A 17,118-nucleotide genomic window follows, 5' to 3' on the forward strand; every position below is an offset into this window, starting at 1 on the left:
GCTTAACCAGATCAAGTAAGGCTTCAATTGAATATTTGCATTTTTTTATTCCAGTCACAAGTTTAGGGTTTTATTTCACTTGTGAAATAGGATGGTTAAAACTTGATCGCGTTCGTGTCCAGTAACCATATCCCTGTCTTTAGAAAAACAGTGTGCAACTAAGGTATAGTGGATGTGAGAAATTGAACCCCTGGTTTCATTAGGTCAATTAAGCAAATAATGAAGTGGCTGACTAGCTGGTGGGGGCTGAGTTTGGAAGGACCTACTCTGTATGAAGAGCAGAAAGGAAATGAGATTAGTCTTTACTATCCCATTGTGTGGAAACAACTCATGCCATGAGTGAAGAACATGACTGAGGCCACCTCAAAGAGTTACTGCAGCTCCCTGCTCTGGAAAGGATTGCAAAATTATTGCTCTGTACTGGAGAATCTACATCTCCACTGTCAGTCTACAAATGGAGAGACAACAAGATCAGTGGCCCAAGCCAGGAGTGCTTGTCCACAGCAGCATCTTGCAGGTCTCTTGGTGTGTTGGTGCAAGATGGCTGAGAGCAGACCACTGCCTGTGCAGCAGCTGTGCCTTTAGGGGAAATGATGTGGGAATGATATTGAACAAGGAAGCCAGCAAGCAAAGCAGCCTGCCCTTCTCCCCTGGTAGGGCACTGTGTAACAGCAGATGTCCCGGACATGGAAACTGTAGCGCTGGTGCCAGAGAGAGTGTGCCAGCACATACTTGTGCTGGAGGGCTCTGAGCATTCCTGTCCAGCTAGTGCCCCTCATGGTCAGGACTTCCTCTACAGAGACTTTGCTCTCCAGAGAAGATTACCTTCTCTGATCCATTCAGGAATCCGCAAGGAAGCTCAGCTGAATTAAATCTTCTGCTGTGACCCATTATGTCTTCCTCCAAATCTTTTTCTAGATCTCTTTGTCATACCTTTTTTTTCCTCCCTGGGCCACTTGCCCGCTTCTCTCACTAAACCAGCATTCCACCTCTTCGCAGCGATCTGTTCCAAGATCAGGTTTTCTAACCACCTTCTATTCCTTTACAGATGTCGTTGACATTAATATCATCCTTAAAGGATTTCGCCTGAAATTCAATACCTTTTCTTTTGATTCTGATATCACCCAGAGTAACATTCAGAGACTTCTAAAAGAATTTTCTGGGAAACAAATGCCTTCTACCATTTTGTCCATTAAAAAACAGATTATCCTTTCAGACAACATCATCAAAGAGGCTAAGGAATTTCTACAGGAGACAGCTCCACATAGTCTTCCTTTAATAACTAAACTCATAAGATCTCTCAACTGTAAACTCTACCAGTTTCTCACTACAGAGAAGGACAAGAAACTCGGTCATCTTCAATCCGGTTATTGATGTTATTAACAACATTAATCCCAAACAGAGCTGTTGGACTCCCCCCTCTGCCTGTTTTCCACCAGTTGATTATTTCATTAACCAATGCACCAATCAAGCTCCCAAGACACACTCTGGACCCAGTAAACACAGGTCCAACCTCACCCAAGGAGAAAATCAGGTGCTCAAGTCTCTCCACAACTGAGATGATATCGTCATCAAACAAAGGAGGTGCTGTTGTGGTGTGGCATAAAAACCTATATATCTTTGAAGCCTCTAGACAACTAACTGACACTTCTGCCTACCTCCCCCTCCAACATGACCCTACCACTGACTACCAAATGGATGTAGTATCCACCATCTCCCTTCTTATCAGCAGGAAGGAGCTCCCCCAGGAGGCGCACCAGTTCATCATTGAACATCCACAGGTATCTCAATTTTACCTCCTCCCCAAAATCCACAAAGCAGACACCCCTGGACGCACCATCGTATCAGCATGCAACTGTCCGACTACTTACCGGACACCAACCACGCGCTCCAACTTTTTAATGATTTCCAATTTCAGGGCCCCGATTGCTACATTTTTCCCTGTGGACATCACATCTCTTTACACAGTCATTCCCCATAATGACGGCCTTACAGCCCTCAAGCACTGGACAAACGCACAGTGCTTGATCCACCCACCCACACCCTGGTACGCCTTGCAGAATTGGTCCTCACACTGAATGCATTCTCATTCAATAACCTCTTTTACCAACAGGTGAGTGGAGTTGCCATGGGCACCAGAATGAGACGCAGCTATGCCAATATTTTTGTTGGCTGGGTAGAAGAACGCTTCTTCGCTTCCTACACTGGCTATGTCCCTGACCTCTACAAGCGATGCATTGACGACTGCATTGGTGCCGCCACATGCTCCAACAGCCAGCTTGAGTGCTTTCTGCATCATTTCACCAACTTCCACCCTTCCCTCAAATATACGGTTAACATATCTTCCACTACTCTTCCGTTTCTAGACATCAACTTCTCCATCAACTACCCCAGACTCTCCACTTCGTTTTTTTACAAACCCATGGATTCACACAGCTATCTCCTGTATAGCTCATTTCACTCCAGAACACTAAAAACTCTCTCCTTTTTTCACAGTTCCTTCGGCTATGACAATTATGCAGCGACGACATCAACTTCCAGAACTAAGCCCTCAAGACGTATTTTGATGTTTTTCATCAACAGAGGATACCCCAGCAGTGTTATTGCCCAAGCCAAAATCACCCCTCGGACCATGAACTCAATCAGGTACCTCCCCCTTAACAACCACATTCCTTTGGTGCTTTCCTACCACCTCAACACAGTTACTATCCCCAGGACTATTAACGACAACTTTTCCATCCTACAGGATGATCCCTCCATTGGGACCCTCTTTTCTGACCGCCCTCATATCGCCAACCACCTAATCTGTGCAACCTTCTTGTTCACAGCTCCCTTGACCGCCCTCAGCAACCATCCACACCAGGCACTTTCCCTTGCAACAGAGCTTGTTGTATCACCTGCACGTACACATCTAACATCACACTCATTCAAGACCCCTCAAGACAAGTCCGGACCACCGAGATGGCATCTTGTACCGCTTCAGAGAACATGTTAGGGCTGTTAAGATTAAAGATCTCTCCAAGCCCATTGTTTCCCATTTCACCTCTGATGGCCATGACCACTTTAATCTCAAAGACGGTTTTCCGAACTCATACATCAGAAAGACTACAGAAACCAAAATTATCCTGCAGCTAGGATCACACCTTCCCCCTTCTCTTAACGACAGACTACTTTTCTTCTAAATTTTCTCAATTTATTGGAGGTTTCATTTCACACCTCTTAGTTGCCCTCTGTTTCACTCCCCTGCTCCTGCCTCTCGCTCCTCCTCTCTCCCAGCCTTTGTTCTCCCGCTACATTACCTTTGCTTACTGCCTTGTCTTTCTCACACCTGATGAAGGCTCTATGGCCGAAACACTGTGTTTTCTTTCTTCTTTTTTTCAGCATGGAATAAACCTATTACTTGTTGCTTTGCAGCCTACACATGCTGACATAGCTACTCACCTGAACTACTTATGAAGCTTTTGCTGCTTAAGGAATGTACAGGAACAGTTCTCTATACCTTGTCCCTAATACTTCCTTGCACATAAAAAGCATACAAACTTAAACATAGAAGCTCTTGAAAGCGTGAATCGTTGTATTCAAATCTACAGACAAGCGTCATGGAGCAGATGATGTTGAAGGCAGCCATGTTATTTGTTAAATGAGGATCAAAACGTCTTCCTACATGAAACAAGAAAAAATGGTTAACAATTCTAAACAGTAAGGATAATGCTGAAACGTCTTACAGAATTTTCTTAGTTTTTTAAACCTTAATAATTTGAGTTCTCAATTTGTAGCTCTTTTATTGTTCTTGTCCTTTAACAGGACAGTGAGAAAAAAATCAAACAAACATACAAAATGCCCTGTATGCCTTGTCTTCCCCCACTGGGTGTCTCACCTTTTTATGCTTTTTTCCTAGACTGTTAATTGATTCTTAATCATCTACTCAACTAAATTTAACTTCATCATTGATTTTATCACTGAATCTCTACATCTTCAGCCAAACACCCCTTTGGTTTGAAGCTGGAAAAGTTGACAATAGCCAGGTGTCAAACTGAGCAGCCGGGCAAGGAGATAATTGGTTAGGAATGCCACCTTGAGGACAACAGCAAGTTTGAAAGAGATGGTTGATGGTTGACAAGTATCTCAATTTTTTCTCTAAAAAGGGAATTTGTATGGAACTGTAAAGAATGCATCTCAATCCTGCATGGGGTTTGTAACAAAGTACCTATGTCATACTATAAACATGTGGTAAAATGTTTGTAGTCTTAAGCTTAGCTTAGGTCCTCCTGTACTACTAAGCACAGCGGGCAGCGATCAGCTGCTGCATCTTCTACCCCTTCCCACGTGATTCTGGCATTTTGTAGATCTTCTTGGAGCATGCTATGTCAAGTCTGGATTGGCCTTCCTCTTTTCCTTTTACCGCCCAGTGGAGTCCATCTCATTACGATCTTTGGATGCCGGTGATGTGGTAGGCGTAGAATATGGCCTGCCATAGTGCGTTCTGTCACTATATCTTGCAGCCTCCTGAAGTTGGCTTTTTGTATGATTTCTTCATTTGTAACATGGTTGCAGTGGGTGATGTGAAGTATTTACAGCAGGCACCACTGTTGGAAAACTTTCAGTTTCTGTGCTATTCGAGACGTTCTTTTCCATGTTTCACTGGCGTAAATCGTGGTAGGTACTGTAGGTACTGTACGGTTTTATACAGGTGAATTTTTGAGTCAATGTTAATTGCTGTTGATGACCATATTGAGTGCATTCTCTGGAATACTGCCACCACCTTGCCTATTCTGCGATTAAGTTCTTTCTCTAAGTCATTTTCCTTGGTAAGCACAGTTCCAGGGTAAGTGAAGCAATCTACATCATCTACTAGTTGTTGTCCAGTGGGGATTTGAACTATCACCTGATCATCGCTGATTTGCATAACTTTTGTCTTTTCAACACTCATTCGTAATCCGACTTTTCTGGCAGCCTTTTCCAGGTTAGTTGTCAGCTGCTGTAGTCCATCTCTCACTTCTGCCAATAGGGCAATGTTATATGCTATGTCTAGGTCTGTCAGGCTCGCTTGTTCAGTCCACTGTGTGCCTTCCGCATTAAAGTCAATCACCAAAAGAACAGGACTTGTGACAATATACAACTGAGACATGCCAGTGACAATGGTAAAATAGTTAGTAACACCAGTATCTGTCTTCACACAACAACGAGAGTTTAGGTAGATATTTTTGAAGACAATATATCTCTGGGGATGCCATAGATCTTGGTGATATTCCACAGCGTTTCCCTGTGTACATTGTCGAATGCTTTCTTACAATCAATAAAATGTATTAATATTGGTCTCTGGAACTCAATGCACTGTTCAATGATGTTGTGTAGCGTAAATATCTGTTCGGTACATGATCGCCCACTGCGAAATCCCGCTTGTTCTTCTTGCAGTGTTGCGTCAACAGTAGTCACGTAGTCGACTTATTAATACGGTGCAGAAGACCTTACCTGGGACAGATAGAAGTGTGGTACCACACCAATTATTGCAATCGGTGATGTTTCCCTTCTTGGTCAGTTTAACAATCACCACTGTCACGTAGGTCCAACAGGACGAACCGTGGAATGGCAGGAGAGCAATTAAGACCCTATGCGTAGCAGCGAGACGGGGGTTTGCCCGGGCTCAGCAGTTCAGGAGAAGCCGTTTAGAAACCTATGCCCTCAGGCCAAGGACAGGAGTGACCTGGTGCTAGGCGGGTCTCAGGGCAACTGAACAAACAATGCTGAGCGAGTAGCAGAGCAGAAGCAGGAAATAAATAGGCTACACAACAAGACACACCAGAATGACATGAATAATCACAGGGAACTGGGAACAGAAGGAACGTAGAGCGCCCCCTAGGTGTAATGAGTGTGACAACCGTATCATGACACTCTTCTGGGACACACTCTTCTTACAGACCATGCACTGTAGGTGAATAATAGAAGTTTGACCTGTAACAGACTGGTATCCAGTGCAGGTTCTTCAGCAAAGGAGAAATATTTATGGATTTTATAGACTTGGTTAGCATTTGATCAGCACAGGTCTGGACATACTGTAGCTTCTAAATGTATTTCTTGGATGATCCAACTAGCAAAACTTTGCAGTAGTCTAGCCTTTAGGAGATAAATGCATAATTCCCTTGGCATTAGTAAGGGAAGGAAATGGTCTTAAATGGAATATGTTTTGCAAATGGAAGAAAGACGTGCAGCAGATTTTGCAGACATGAGATTCAAGAGATAGGAAAGAATCAAAATTCACCTAAGTTTTTAAAAGAATTTGAGGAATTATTTCTGTATCAACAAAAGTGAGTTTTAGACTTTAGCACTTAGCTAAGCCTGGCTATCATGATCAATGGTCATCCATTGGCGCCTTATCTGTCTAGGGAGTGCCAGATGGACATCTGGACTGCATTCCTAAGTGTCAGGAGTAAGTGACTCATATCTCACCTTGATCAACCAGGGACTGGTAGACTGGTAGAGCCGAGTAACCCACGTGGGACTCTGATGCCCATGGAACTTTCAACCAATGAACGAGCTGAAGTTCCTCCAGGTAAAAACAGGCAACACAGAGGGCCTGAGAGACTTTGTGGACTTTTCTAAAGGGAATTCAAAGGAGAATTCCAGGGCAGGACAGCTCAGGAGCAGAAGGCTCCCAAGGACAGGACATTCTCGCAGCGCGCCTCCTGACCATCCTGAGACTCAGCCCGGACAACCATGGAACGGCCAGTGTGTCCGAGTGCCAGAACTTTCCTCTGTTCTAAGAGTCTAGAGCAGAGGTTGCCAGAGAGTAACCAGAGGATCCACCCGAGGTTAGCAAGCCTCATGAACAGGTCGGAACTGTGGACAGCTGAATCGGTATTCAGAACTAGCTCTTCATAAGGAACGAACCGGTCCTCTTTCTGACTTGCTGGGACCCACAGTCATCTTTTCTCCTGTGTGCAAACTTTGCTAGTTAAAGCCAACACTAACTAGCCGGTCAGTGAGCATCAGCAGCGCACCGTCGCAAGCCGCACAGCACAGCCTGGCACCGAGCCAGAGAGCGCGGATTGGATAGCAACAGCCTGCAACTGTTTCTTTGTGCCCGCAGGAGATCTGAATCCCCAGAGATTGGATAAGTACTCAAATTCACTGCATTACGGCTCGAGAATTCAATTGTTATCCCAACCAGTTGATATCAATTTAATTCCTAAGAGTTATGTACTTGTGTTGAGTATCTAATGTAGAAGTTATAACCAAGTTCATTTACAAAACGGTCTAAATGAATGATATACTGAACGTATGTCCTTTTGATATATGTTACACTTCGTAACTGATTGAATATATATCTTTTGTATTCTGATAACCCTCTCGATAAGATCTGTTTGGTTTATATGCATATTCTATGTATTAATAAATGTATCCTCGTGTATTAGTACCTGTGTGTGCGTTGTTTGAGTTATATCGCATAGTTGGATTCTAAGGCCATCAAAAGAATCATTTTGTGATTTACGTCTACAATTAATAATTGTCCCCGTAAATGCCCAAACCCTACAGAACTGGTGCCTTCAGAGAGCACACTACACAGTGATGCAGCATCCAACTCAGATGGTGCCCAGCTCAGGCACCATCCAGACATGTGGGGAGGAGAATAGCATAGTTTGGTCAGAACAGATGCATCTACCTGGAAGGCCAGCACTGAGACACACAATGGCATGTACAGCAGCACCTGCAGCCATAGTTGTAACAAGCTATGATGTAAGGTGTGAGAAGGCTAGGCTAAAATAATAGGTTTTCAGTCTGGATGTAAATTCTGAGATTGACTCGGCATCCCGTATGTAGGCTGGCAGACTGTTCCATAAACTAGGGACCCTGTAGCTAAAGGCTTTACCTCCAGCTGTTTTTTTTATTAATATATGGAATAAGAAGAAGACCTGCATTCTGTGATCTAAGAGGGTGACTTGGATTGTATACATTAATCAGCTCCATCAAATAGACAGTTGCCTGATCTCTGAGAGCCTTATAAGTAAGTAAAAGAATTTTGAAGTCTGCCCTATACCTAACAATTCTAGCTGCCGCGTTTTGAATTCGCTGTAAGGTGTTGAAGGTGCGATGAGTGCCCCCTGATAGTAGGGCATTACAGTAATCTAATCTGCTGCATAAAAAAGCACGTATTATTTTCTAATTAGTTAAAGGTAAGACCTTACCTGTCTTTAACCACAGCAGCATGTTGCCACTCAACCCGGCATAATACTCCCATCAATTAATTAAATTAATAACATGGTTTACAATGAAAAAGCTGCTTAAAAGGTCTGATAGTACAAGAATGAATGGAAAGCCAACAGAGATGAGAAGACTAACAACCTTCACGAAAGCAGTTTCAGTACTATGAGCAACCCTTAATCTTGATTAAAAGGTTTCAAACAAGGAATTAAGTTTTAAATTAATAAATAATTGGGTTGCTACTAGAAATTCTAATAGTCGTGCTTCAACTTGTAGCTTTGAAATAGACCTAAAATTAAAAAAATAATAATTAATTTTTACTTCGCATTCTGAAAAGTGACTGGATGCTTATGATTTTGGGACTGTGAGAATAAAGACAGGACAAACAGCACCACCGGCTAGTCAGAAATGTCTATGTTACATTTCTGAAGAGTTACCACTCTTTCGTAATGAGTGGGCATGTACTGTACATGCTGAAATAAACCACAACATTTAGAAATTCCTTAAAAGGAGCAGAGATATTTAAGTCCACATTAATATTAAAATAACCAAATTAAAGAACTTGGCCCATTGAAGGGCAGAATGACAACACAATTACAATGTATATTATAATTTGGAGAGCGATAGACAAGCAAAACGGTAATTTTAAAAGCAATAAGTTCAAAACAGATCACGGGAGGAATGGGCAGTAGACACAGATTAAAGTTGGAGTGGTAGAAAATAGTCAAATCAGTTTTCCCTCCCCAGCCTGTGTTTTGGACTGCTGGGTCTGAATACTTTTCAGTATTTCAGTAAATCTTCCTTTGCTTCCAATGCTTCCAGGCTTCACCATTGTTGAATTCTATACCTACAATAACAGAATTGACTATTGTAAGTAATAATAAAAATAATCATAATCATCATAATAATAATAATTGCTTACACTTATATAGCACTTTTCTGGACACCACTCAAAGAGCTTTAAAGGTAATGGGGACTCCCCTCCACCACCACCAATGTGCAGCCCCACCTGGATGATGCGACAGCAGCCATAGTGCGCCAGTACGCTCACCACACATCAGTTATCAGTGAGGAGCAGAGCAGAGTAATGAAGCCCAATTCATAGATGGGGATAATTAGGAGGCCATGATTGGTAAGGGCCAATGTGAAATTTGGCCAGGACGCCGGGGTTGCATCCCTACTCTTTTTCAAGAAATGCCCTGGGACTTTTAATGACCGCAGAGGGTCAGGACCTCGGTTTTACGTCTCATCTGAAGGACGGCACCTGTTTACAGTACTGTGTCCCCGTCACTATATTGGAGTATTAGGACCCACATGGAGTGCCCCCTGCTGGCCCCACTAACACCTCTTCCAGCAGCAACCTTAGTTTTTCCCAGGAGGTCTCCCATCCAGGTACTGACTAGGCTCACACCTGCTTAGCTTCAGTGGGTTGCCAGTTGTGAGTTGCAAAGTGATATGGCTGCTGGCTATTCAATATACAACATTCGTATGAATTATGTAAATGTCATGTAAATGTAAATTTGCCCATAAATAAAAGGCAAATAAGTAATATATGTTTATACATTTGTAATATCTCAATTCACTGTGTGCAGAAGATGTAGACAGGAGAATTACAAAGGCTACACTGCAAAATATAAACCTCTAAAAAAAGAAAGGCCACATTGTTATTTGCAAAGAAGTACAAAGAAGAGCCACAACAGTTTTGGAACAAAGGTTTTGGACAGATGTGATGAACATAAATCTTTATCAAAGTGACAGAATGGCAAAACAGTAGATAGGGACTGCAAATAATCTTAAACACACCCATGAAAGCATGTACAGTAGCATAATCTAAGCATGGGAGTGTCATGGTTTAGGCATCAATAGCTGCCATTGGAATTGGCTCACTGGATTTTATTGATGATGTAAATAATGAGTAGGCACCAGCAGAATGAATTCTGACATGTAAAGCAACATCTTGTCTGTCAATGTCCAAAACAACACCATCAAATTCATTGGGCTGCCATAAGAAGATGACCTAAAACATACAATATTGCACACTTAACGAAGGGGTTTAACAGGAAGAAGAAGTGGAAACCTCAATCTCCTGGTTGGAGTCCTGTTGAGCTTGCATTTAACTAAAGTCAGAAACTAAAGTATGAAAATCTAAGACACCAGCAAGTATGCACTAACCCCAGTGCGCTTTTCCAATCAATTCTAATTCTCAGGTACATGTGGAAAGATGTAGGGCTCTGTAAGGTGTCTGTGCTTATATAATATCCCAGTTCTGTGTGCGTGCAGTAGACCAGAGAGTCAAGTCTTAAACAATTAATGATACCAAATTGAGTAGATACTGTATAAAAAAAATAAGTGGTTATTCCTATTTCTTAAAAAAAGAATTTACCTTGACATTTGTTGATGCGATAAAACAAAGGTGTTGAAGGATGTCCAGAGATAGAGTCTGCCCGGTTGAAGAGCCTCCTTCAAAGTTTATGGCTGTTTACCACAACTTTTATTTCTTCCCAGCTGTAGGCTGAATAAATCTCCATAATGGTGAGCAAGCTGAAGAAATTCTTATGATTAAAAACAGAAGTGTATTGCTCACTTATAAAACTACTCATGCCATCTGAAAACTTATTGTCTTAATATTGAATACGGAAAATGATATTCAGTGTTGAATTGTGTGTGGTAATGTTTGGTTTGTATATTTATAAAATAATTTGACTGGAAAGGGATATAAAAATGGTTAAGCATTTGTCAAGTTATTAGTATCCATTTACATTTACTCAGAAATAGTTGTCCTTAAATGTACAAGTGCCCTGATCAAAGAGTTCAGCTGGTGTCGGTTATTGATTTGTCTGCTTTTATGTAACAACCAACCTCTAAGGGGAAAAGTCTAATCTGCATTTAAAATAACAATGAACTGTTCATTTCAGTTTTAAGAATTTAGGATTAATCAGCTTATTAAACTCTCGAGTTATTACTCAGGGTAGCAAAAATTAGGTATATGAGGTACCCAGATTTTAATTAGCTAGCTGTGTCCATCCTTTGAAATTCTTTTTTCAGAAGTAGTAAGCCCCTAGTCAACTGTAATCTTCATAAAAAATGTTGTATTCTTAAAAAATATTTAACATATCATATAAAGTCAACATGTTATCAGTTTGTACTGTATGGTTCTTTTACAATACTCACGATAATATGACTATATTTCAGTTAATGGAATAAAAAAGCACTGACCTTGCTCATGTAAATGTTGAATGGGATCAACATTAAAGACATTTCCAACAGAAGGCAGAGCCCAGGAACCAGGCGGGAAGTTCTTGAAATATGAAGACACCTCCAATGCCCAGCCACTGCAATGATGAGTAAAAAACCCAACTATAGTGGTACTTATACTTTAAAAATAGCAAAAAATTAATTGTGATAGCGTGTGAAACCATTTTTTGCAGAAATGTGAGGTTGAAAATTGAAAGTGTTTGTACTGTATGGATAGACAGTAGGAAAAGGGAAGGATCCATCTGTACTCAGGCTAGCCCTCTCTCAGCCAGCAGTGACCCTGGGAAACCTTCACATTCTCATGAGGACTCACGGTTTTCCAGGACTTGCTGCATTGTCCCCATCTGGTGATCTGCATTTAATTACAATTATTCCATTCCCTACTCAATTTCTCTTTCTCTATTTAAAGACAAAGCCCAGCTTCAGCGGCTCTCCATCATTGCTCTTTTCACCCCCTTTCAGTTTTCACATCTGCACATTAGTTCTCTGTTTTGTTTGTATTTATTTCACCCTGTCCTGTCTTCACTCATCTGTTCTCCAGTTCCCTACTATAAAGCCTCAGTGGAATCTGAGAGTGGTTATCTCGCCCTGAATTCTGAAACCCGTCTGCACCCCTGTCTTTGTTCTCGACACCAGAACTCTGCTATGAAGTCTCAGACCTCCTCAACCCTGGATTCCCTGGACTTCTATCTCTGCTGGTTTCCCCATGGTTCTGCCTCACTTCCAAGAGGCAGCTTTTGTCATCCAGTACCCCAGGCTCTCCCCGTGCAGCCCTGTTTCCCTGTTCCAGTTCATCCAATCCAGGATTTCACTGTGTACCACAGCTGCTGAATCTCACTGTGGTACCTGGTCTCCACCCTGGAAATCATGGACTCTTATCTGCTGGCCCCCCATTCCCATTCCCTCCAATTCCTGTGGTTCTGTCCCACATCCAGGAGAGCTTTTCCCATCCATGGAGCCCCCTCACCTCCTTACCTACAGCCTACTCTGTCCTTTTGAGTCCTGTTCCTTGCTCTTTTTCTTTTCTCTGTCCTCTTTCCATCCCTTCTGGCTCCTCTATGGGGTGGCTTCCTCACCATCCTGTCTCGTGCTGTTTGGGTTCTTATCTTTTTCTCCTTTTTCCCTAGTCTCCTTCCAGTGTCCCAGCAGAGCCTTCTGTTCCTGGGGAACCAGGCAACCTGTATCCACTGTCTGGAGAGTGTTTCTGTTAGCCTGGCCTCCCTGAGGATTCTTGTTTCCCAGCTCTGACTAGGACCACTTCCTGCAGCTGTGCTGACCCAGGGCTCTGACAGCTAAAAGGGATTTACTACTTTTTCTTTTACTGTCCAGTGCATCGGCCTGTGGGCTTGCCAGTCTGCACCCTTGGCAACTTGGAGCAATGCCTCCCAGATCTGTGCAGCACCCTTCCCTTCTGGGGGATCAGTAGCTGGTTCTGTCCTGGAGCCGAGTCCCACATGCCAGTCAGCGGGCTAGGGTGAACGGTCTAATTTTGAACTGGCACTTTGTCATTTCAGCCTCTCTGTTTATTTGCCAGGGATGCAGAAAGCCAGCAACTTCTGGACCATTGGGCTTCAGTTGGTTTCTTTTCTTCCTGACCAATGGAGGCCATTCTTCCTCTGCTAGTCAGTTCTGTTTTGCTTTTTCTGTTTCCCTTCTCATTATTGGCCAGCCTGGGCTTTTTAAGCCCCGTCGGCCAGTAATTAATTATTTTATTACCACCCTTCTGTTTACAATTTCCTTTTCTCCAGGAGCTGATTTCTCAATCAGTTGGGTCTCCTTGGGTGTTCTGCCGCTCTGCAGTCACTTGCACTTGGGTTCTGATGCTTCACCATCCTCGCAGCTGAAACCGGCTGCAACATTGCATTATGGCATTTCAGAGAAAGACATTCTAAAGGTCTAATGATGAGTCTAAAAGAGTAAGTACTGTACGTAACCTTGTATGCACTCACTTTATGCCCAATTAGATGCTAATATGCACACTTGCAGTCTTGTGCCCTTCATATGTACAGTATGTTCCCACTCAGATCTGCAAGGGTGTCCCATCTCTAAACAGCATGTCACAAGAGTGCTCACAAGCTAACCTAATGAATACTTTATGCGCATTGGAGCTGACTTTGTTGTAGGGAATTACCCCCTATTCCTTGTGGAATGGTGATGTTTCTTTTTCTAACCAATCAAAGCGAAGTAAAGTTACCATGGATAATATCATATTCACATGTTAGTAAAAATTAATTTTTACAGTTCTAAAACTCATTTTATGTAAAAAAATGGATGCAATTTTTAAGTTCTTGAATTATCTTGGAATCGACACACAGTGCAGACCTAGTTGGGGTCCTGAATTAAGAGAACCACATGGACATTCAGTCTGAACTTTCAGATATTTTATATTTCTTTTTCAGTACACACTTTTAAAAGAAATATCCAGAACAAAAACAGGAAAAAACACAGATGCATTTTATTGTCTTTCTTCAAAAGTCCATTACTCAAGTTGTAGGATAATTAGGATATAAATGTATTTATCAAGGTCTACTCTAAAATGTCTACTACCATGAAAAACAGTTTGAAAGTGATTGAACAAGTATGAAAAATCTGCATCATTTTTATTAAGATAGGGCATGAATTGGTTTTCTCAGCCTTTTCGAAAAAATGTAAAATAAATAATAAAAAACAATAAAAAGAAGACATTTTTACTGTATTATGCCAATACTGCAAGCCCTAGAAAGGCTTCTTATAATGTTTACAGTTTTAAAGAAATCTTTTTTACTTTTGTGCACTTTTTGGTATTATACAGTAATACCTAGCATATACAATACACATAATAAACAGGTTAAGTAAAATAAAAAAAAACTACACATGCATGCTATAAAAGCCAGGTGATTTGAATGTACAAGGCTTTGGCAGTTGCAGAATGTTTTCTTTTTAGAAAGTCGTGAATTTTCATAGTATAAAACAGTAAAATTAATACACTTTTTTAAGGTAAGGTAAAATGTATTTTATGTATTTTAGTGAATTTTTACTTTTGCGCTTGTATTTTTCTGGAGAACCAATAAATTATAGATACGTTTTGCTGTTTGTCTAAACTGAAACTCGAGATGAATATAACTATGAAAAAAGGTTAATTTGCTTCATGCTGATATATCTAGTTATGAAACACAGTTCTGAAAAGCTCGGGTTGTCTTGTGTTTTGTGCTGTATAGTATGTGAGGTTGTGTTTTGGTTTTGCTGGTAAGAATATACTGTATATATTATTGTGACTCCTTCACCTGGCATTGCGGCCGAAGGCTGAAAGGAACTTGAATTCCCGTCTTCCTACATTATTCAAACATTGTTAAGCTTTTGTCTTAAAAAATATTTTTTATATTACACTATTAATGTGGTTATTACAAAATAGTTTTATTGCAGTGAAAACAAACTTAATAGCTGTGTTTTGAGGATACTGGAGATCAATTGTACTTAGTCCGCTTCACCGTACTAAACCTGTTCTCAATTGCAATGAAAAATAACAGCTGTTGCCCTCTAGAGGTGACTAAAGTAGCGAACTAACTTAAACCACTTAACTCAAGCAACTTTGTACCATACTTGACGTAACACTGGAAAGCAACTTAAGCATTGGAGGAGAGGGAGGCAGAGTCTCTCACAGAAGCTTGTGAGGCTCCATCTTCACTTCCAGTCATTTTATGGACTCGAACAGCACAGTCTGCCCAAATTATATCCAGGCAATATCACAATTTGTATAATCCATTCATTGCATGTAGCGAACAGGAACTTAAAATGCAGTACGGGCTTACAAAGAATAGTGTCAGAAGACTAATTAAGATACTGAAGATTCAACTGCGATCTAAGGGAAGAGTTTGCGTCTGCGGTTTTTTGCCACTGGATCTTTTTTCATTGTGATGGCGATATTATAAAAGTACTGTTCACAGTTGTCGCTGCAGCCATTGCGGCCCTACATACGATCTACCTGCTATGCCAAACGAAGAGGAGCAACAAAATATCTGCACAGCTTTTTACACTAAAACCGGAATCCCAAGAGTTGTTGGTGCTATTCATTGTACACATATCCCCATTCGCTTTCACAGGCAAAGAAAAGATCCCGTTTACATCAACAGACATTGGTATTCTTCGATTAATTGTCAAATGGTATGTGACCATAACCTGAGATTTCTCAACGTGGTAGCAGGATGGGCTGGCAGTACATATGTTGCTCAAAATTTGACAGCAGTTGTCTGAAATCAAATTTTGAGGAAGGATTGTATTCTGGAGTTCTTGTAGGTGACCATGATTATTCTTTATGATGGTATCTTCTGACACCTGTGCACAATCCTGCAACATTACAACAGCTGCACTATAACATAAAAATGCAAGAAGCCACATTGAATGAGCTTTTGTAACAGTAGTCAGTCCAGGCTCCTGCGAAATGTAGTTCAGGACCCTATGCAGACAGTATAATCCGGAAGTAAGTGGAGAACGACATCAGGGGGAGGTACAGCAGGATAGATAAGATAAGATCACTTTATTGGTCATATACAATTTATTGTATTAGGAATTTGACCTTTCACATACCCCAACTTGCTCTCAATGAGACACAGACAGGGAGAGAAGCTTGGGGTCAGAGCGCAGAGTCAGCCATTCGGGGGGCTCGGTGGGCGTGGCAAGGGGAAAGAGGTCCAGACAATCCAAAAGGGGTAATCCGGGGCACAGTCCAAAGTCCAAAATCGGGGGATCCATCCAAGATGAAACAAACACAGTTAAAATCTGGACTGGGATCCGGAACAGGGATAGGGAATAAAATCTGAGGCCAGGTAATCCGAGTAATGAAGCATATGCCATCGGGTCCCTCCTGGACCCGCTGGTAGGAAGGCTTCTGGGCGTCCATCTCCCAGTGCTGAGCCAGGCATAGCAGAAGTGCCCGCCTAAAATGAACATGGACAAAACACGGGGCAGGTGCATGTAATCAACTAAAATATGAAAGGGCCGGAGCGCCCTAAAGAGGAGGGATTACGATCATGACAGCTTTTGGAATTTTGAAACAACCCTTTCCTTTTCTGTCATTTGGTTTGCATACCAGTCCATCAAGATCCAGCACCATCATTGTTTTTTTTTCTTTAATGTATGCTTGCATTTGCCTTTAGATATTATTCTATGTACCGCCCATTTGCTCATTATCCCTGCTTTCCTCTGATAACCACAAATATGGAGACCCATCACAATAAAATATTTAACAAATATATTCAGTTGACTCCCAGATTTTATAGAACACATTAAAGGCTTGTAATCTATTTATATAACTATTTGCTTAAGTTCTATTCTCTTTCCTAGGATATCTTAAAACTCACAGCTACTAATAATGATTGACATTAAATGTAATTATTAGTAAATTACTATTTTGTTAATACACACGTACTTCATTATTCATAAATGTGGTATGAGTGTTAAGCAATTTTAATTAAATATTACAATAATTTCCCAAGCGACAGATATATCAGTATGTAGTGGCAATATTATTTCCACTATATTCGGGAGCCTTCTATTGCGATGCAGTGTTACGCCAAGTACGGTACTAAATTGCTTAAACCATTGGTTTAAGTTAGTCTGCTACTTAAGTCACCTCTAGAGGGCAGAAGCTGTTACTTTGTGTTTGTTGCAATTGAGGACAGGTTTAGT

At 41.4% G+C, this 17,118-nt stretch overlaps 1 long non-coding RNA gene across 1 annotated transcript; it reads right to left on the reverse strand.

Annotated features, from left to right (window-relative positions):
* Positions 1–8,850: 8,850 nt before the first annotated feature.
* On the reverse strand, positions 8,851–11,521 carry LOC107078414 (uncharacterized). The gene is made up of 3 exons (XR_001479348.2): positions 11,416–11,521; positions 10,583–10,740; positions 8,851–9,046 (listed from the first exon to the last, which is right to left on the reverse strand). It is a non-coding gene; the product is annotated as an uncharacterized lncRNA (long non-coding RNA).
* Between the last annotated feature and the right edge of the window lie 5,597 nt (positions 11,522–17,118).

This window comes from Lepisosteus oculatus, chromosome 9 (genome assembly GCF_040954835.1).
Source record: "Lepisosteus oculatus isolate fLepOcu1 chromosome 9, fLepOcu1.hap2, whole genome shotgun sequence".
Classification (NCBI taxonomy): Eukaryota; Metazoa; Chordata; class Actinopteri; order Semionotiformes; family Lepisosteidae; genus Lepisosteus; species Lepisosteus oculatus.